Raw genomic sequence first — 5,704 nt, 5'->3', positions numbered from 1 at the left:
ATCATCTGCCTACCTACCTGTCTACCCCACCTACCTGCCTGACTGTCTCACATCTATTTATATACATTTGTGAATCAGAATTTAAAAAAAAAATAGAGTCATGGGAGGACTTTCAGATTTTTTAGGAAAATAATATAGACACAGAGAGAGAGAGAGACAGAGACAGAGACAGAGAGAGACAGAGAGGCAGAGAGACAGAGAGAGACTCAGAGAGACACAGAGAGACACACACAGAGAGAGTGACAGAGACAGAGACAGAGAGAGAGAGTTGTTTCATAAGACATAAAGAGAAGGAAGGACCCTGACCCTAGAAGCTTTGCAGATGTCACTGCTATGTCACATGAGCATCAGTAGGTGGCAGAGAGGAGAGAGGACATGTCTATACTTAGTGTTCTGACCTATGAACATCTGAATGACTAGTGGTTTAAAAATCCCTGAAAAAAAGCAGGCCTGAGATAACGACCAGTCTAGAGCCAGAAGGCCCAGACAAGGAGCTAGTCTGAGGGGACCACCAGTCTGTTACCAGGCAGGTCCCGATTGGCTCCCATGATGGGGAGTAAGCCAAAGACCAGAAGAACCCAACCTGGGCCCAGGGCCCCAGGGCTAGAGTGAGCCCAAGATGGATGACACTTGCAAAAGACCACTCAGGCAGGCCAGGCTAGGAGTGAGTTCAAGAAAACTATCAGACCTTGAGTCCTGGACAAGGCTCTAGCCTGAGACCACCACAAGTCTGGTGCTATGTAGGCCTAGATGGGCAGAGGATGCCTGAGATGGGCCCCCGCACTGTTCCATAATGCGGAACATAATGCATGTACAGAACATAGTATACCTGAGACCACTCTTGAGATGACTGTAGACATTCCAAGACCCCAGGAACTACTAAAAGGAACAAGCAAGTGGTGGAGAGGAAGAGAAAAAAACAGAAGGATATGGAAATAGAAAAGAGAGAGAGCCAGAGACACTTGAGGGTAGTGAGGGACAGCCTAATGTGAGTAGCTGGCGATGCCACCTGGGACCATGTCCTGGGTCTGTGCTGCCACTCAGGGCCATGTCTGAGTCTGTGGTCTTTTACATTGCATGTCCCTGATTTAGTCTGATGCCTGGGAACATGTAGATGTCTGTGAGCTGTGCAGAATTGGCCCCAATCTCTTACCTGGGCATTCTGGGAGATCTGGCCCTGGTGGCATGAGAGCTGACCTTGTCCCTAGCTGGGTATAGCGTTCTGGAGAGTGGACCTGGTAAATTGTGAGAGTTTCAGGTAAGCTCCATTCAAGGATAATAGCATTAGAGAGCTGGCCCTATCATTCATCTCCTGTCTGGTGGGATGGACAAGGGAGGGGTGTACCTTCATCCCTTGCCCCTCACCACCTGTGACAGCTGGCCATAGGGTCATGAGAGCAGGAGAGCTGTCCCTGTCCATCACCAGCTGTAGCTCTCAGGAGAGAAGGTCCTGCACACCCTTTGCACAAGGTGGGCAACAAGGTGTGTGTGTTGGGGGGTGGGTGGGTGTGTGTGTGTAGGCAACACAGTAGAGCTGACCTTTGTGGTAGCAGAGGAGAAAAGCTGGCCCAGACGATGGGAGTACGGAGAGGTGGCTTGTCATTTGTCTGTCATGTTGTGACATGGGAGAGGGAGAGATGCCCCCTCCCAATCCTGTGACACCTATGGCAGGTGGGAGAGCTGGCCCCAAGATTATTATATATAGAGAGACAGCTGTCCCTGTTTCTCATCTTCTGTGGGGGTTGCAGGTGAACTGGCTCCTAAGGTATGAGTGTTGGAGAGTTGGCCCTGCCTCTTGTCTACAGGGCAATGGTATAGATGAAGGAGAGATGCCCTCCTCCACTTCTTTGTCCTTTGCCATCTGTAGCAGGAGGGACAGCTGGGTCATGAGAGTGGGAAAACTGGTCATGTCCTCCACCTACTGCAACACTTGGGAGACTGGGTCCTGTACTTCACCTGGGCAGCAGGATAGAGCTTGCCCTGGTTGTGGGTGTTGCTATTAACCTGGTCCCAAGGACATGAATAGCTCAGATACCTCTAGGACCTAGATCCAGGGGTTTGAATTGGCCACCCCAACACCTACCCCACCACTGATCTGCTGGAGTGCACGGAGGGGCCGCTGGTACAGATCTGAAACAACAAGATCTTTATGACATGGGGTAATGACAGGATATCCAAGAGGAGTTTCAGTGAGGTTCCAGTATTGATAGAATGGAACCTAGTGGAAGCCAGAGGCCTTGTACCAAACAAACATGTCATTGCAGTGAACATTTGTAAACACAGAAGTTTGGGCAAAAGGGTATTCTGTAAGACACACTGTGACAAACTACAGCTTCCAATATGAGATTTTTTTTTGCCTCAGTTGTGAGGGAGGTTGCAAAGGGTGGGGCAAGGGTACTAGAAGAGGGGGAGATGAGTGGAATTGGGGTACATGATATGAAATTCACAAAGAACCAACCAACCATTAAACAAACAGACAGACAGACAGAATCATCAACAACAACAACAACAGCAAAAGAAAATGAAGGAAAGCAGAGCCAGAAAGAATGAAGAGAGGCCTAAAAATGTCTGCTGCGACCAGATTTAGACCCTTCCCAACATAGTGTAGCACCTGATAGCCTAAGAAGTCAGGGGTTACAAACAGGAAATGACACACAATGCAGCTTATTTCATTTTCTCATTCCTGGTGGAGTGTTATTACCGTGTTTATTGACCTGGTATTATCAATAAATTTGTCATGTTTTATTAATACTGCATATACCACGATGGTATTAGAAGGTGTTTTTGCAAAGTATGATCACCTATACATAATATTTTAAAGAAAGAAAGATATTTTTTTAAGAGAAAGAAGCCAGTTATCTCTTGGAAATAAGGAGGTCCTGAAGTTGAAAGAGAGCTGTAGTGGAAGTTCCCAGGGAGAGTTGGAGGGATGAAGTGGTAGATGCATATGTTTAAAATACATTCTGTAAGTGAAGGAAATTTTCAAAAAAATAAATAAACTATTATTTTTAAAGAGGACAGATTTATTTTGAACAGACAAAGCTAAGAGGAAAGGATAATAGTTAAATTTTAAAATTCTTATCAACTGTGCATCAAATACCCAAGAAGAAAGCCAAGGGGATTATGGCAGGAGCTGCTCCTAAGTTGTGTTTCCCAGACACATTTTACCTGGTCAAAGGTTGTTTGCGGTACTCATTAAATTTTGTCTGGAACTTCTGTCTTTGCACCTAGAAGACTCTTTCCTATGCTCTGGTAGATGGTAGCACCCTAACCCTCCTGCCTTGAAACTACAGCCAGTCTTATTTTCTCTAAATGTCCTACAGCTGTAGTAACAAAAATACCAGGAGACTCAATAAACAACTTTAAATCCGTTCCTGTTATTAGTGATACATTTTGCTTTTAAGAAAATTAAAAGTATTCCCTTTTCAATAAATAAATACAATTAAAAAAAGAAAATTAAAAGTCTGTATTCTCTGTACACTTCAGGTAGTACCACCCAATAGAAGGGCTTGGTCAAATTCTTGAATGTTCCAAGGATGGAATAGAAATAGCATGTTGATATACTCTGAGTCAGGAGTGGGTGATCCTCTATGAAAAAGACATACATTCCCCTGTCTTTCAGAGGAGCAAACAGAAGCCCTTCAGATGTTGTCTAGCTTTAGTTCCCTGCTGTCAACAGCCATTGGCTGAGTTCCTTGCTATCATTTTCCAAGCACTGGTTAGTTTAAGTCTAGCAGTATTGTAAGTACACAAGGGAATCACTCTGCTTGTAAGAAAAGTGAAAATGGCTGCTTGCCAGCAATTACTGGCCTTGATGGGTGCGAGAAATTGTACAGGTCTAGATAAGGGCCATGGTAGTTCTGTTTCCTACAATCTACAATGCTCCAAAGAAAGGTTGGGTAGACAGCGGGGATCACTTTGGTGTAGTTTCCATGAGAAGTCCCAGTCTGAGTTCGGGGAGCCTCTGAGGAAAGGTGGGCTCAGCACCCTGCTCCAGGTGGCACCTGACAGAGTGCTGCAGCTGAGGTTTGCTGTGTGGGGCAGTAGGACCACGCCCACCTGTCACAGTGTTATTGACAGTGGTTCTAAGGATTAGAAAAGATGTTGTATTTTCTCATGAATTTTAAAAGAAACTCTTTAAGTTGAAATAAATGTTCTCTATGCCTGTTTCTCTGTCTTTCTCTGTCTCTATATATACATACATGTGTGTGTGTTCTAATATATACAATATACAAATTCTATTAAAACTATCTTATTGTCTGAATAATGTGCTGAGAGTCAGTAAATAATGTTTTTGAGGTTGTCTAGATTCCAAAGAAAGTAAATTATGAGTGCAGAAAAAGATAGGTCTGAGAAAACAACATAGTTGATGTTTTGGCTTTTATGCTGTGATAAGATGGGTGTGGTAAATGGTCTTGAAGATACAGATCAATCTAGATTGCTTTGAATTAAAAACTACTTTTAAAAAGTGATTTCTCCATTGTTCCAGGGTTCATGGTGCATAGGGACAACTTAGATTAAATAGAAATATTTGTCTGTAACAAAGTCTTTGTAAAAACATCAGACACAAGGGCATCATGGAGAGATCATTGTCCTGTTAATTGAACATTCCTCTGTTGTCAGCTATTATTATTATTGTTATTGTTGTTGTTGTTGTTATTATTATTATTATTATTATTATTATTAATCAGAATGTAGCAGCCCTGTACATTTGTGAAGTAGGAAAGGAAGGATTTTATACATGCTGCCTGGTTTTCCTCATCTTGCCAAGCAGACCTTAAACACATTTTCCTCTTACTTATATGGACATCCTTTACTAATATTCTTTTATGGAGGTGGAGGAAATGGTCTTCTTAAGATTGCCAAATATGAGGACTGGAATTGAGCTCTGGGGACTGACCTGTGGATCCTAGGAGTACAGCATCTGAGTGTGTGAACTCACTGCAAACAGGGAATGATTTTCTAGGTGCTAGAAGACCTAAGCTAATTAAGTTAAAGGGATTAACACTGTTAAAGAGGGTTATGTTCACTATCAATGCATCATGTGGGTGAAGCAAAGAAGCCCAAAGCAACCAGGACCCATTATAACACTGAAAGGAGAGTGAGTGGGGATCGACAGCTAAGAACCCCATCTTTGTAGGCAAGACTATCAAAACCATGACCCTGAATCCCATAGGTGAACTAATGCCTTACGAACGTAAGGTAGCATCATCATAAGATTCCAAATTCCCATATCCTGCTTATTATTTGGCTTCCACATAGAAAAAGGTGGTTATGACATCTCCAATATTGGAAACATTGAGCGGTGAGCCTGATTCAAATGAAGTTCTGGCTTTTTATGAGTGTTGGCTAGTTTGGTTATCCTAAGTTGCACTGAGAGAGTATTTGGTCTTACTACCCTGAGAACATTTGTGTTTCAACACTATACTACTTAGTGTTGACTGTTTCTTCCTTATAGCTGAGCATCACTAGAGAAGAGAATCTTAATGAGTAATTATGTTGATCAGGTTGAACTGTGTGCTCTGTCTATGGGGGAACTGTCCTGATTGTTAACTGATGTGGGAAGACACAATCCATTTGGGCGGTGCCATTCCACTCTGGCTCACAGTTCACAATTTGTGGTCCATTGGAAAATGGAAAGTATGGGAGAAACACTCAGTATGTAGAGGTTGGATATTGCTGTGGGGCCTTCTCACATTGTAGT

At 43.2% G+C, this 5,704-nt stretch overlaps 1 non-coding gene across 1 annotated transcript; it reads left to right on the top strand.

The window, feature by feature from the left end:
- Positions 1-300: 300 nt before the first annotated feature.
- On the top strand, positions 301-432 carry LOC127691747 (small nucleolar RNA SNORA17). Its single transcript, XR_007979343.1, has one exon. It is a non-coding gene; the product is annotated as a small nucleolar RNA SNORA17 (small nucleolar RNA).
- The last annotated feature ends 5,272 nt before the right edge of the window (positions 433-5,704 follow it).

Source organism: Apodemus sylvaticus, chromosome 8 (genome assembly GCF_947179515.1).
Source record: "Apodemus sylvaticus chromosome 8, mApoSyl1.1, whole genome shotgun sequence".
Taxonomy (NCBI): domain Eukaryota; kingdom Metazoa; phylum Chordata; class Mammalia; order Rodentia; family Muridae; genus Apodemus; species Apodemus sylvaticus.
The sequence above is the reverse complement of the archived record's forward strand: the minus strand, read 5'-3'. Positions and strand labels throughout refer to the sequence as shown.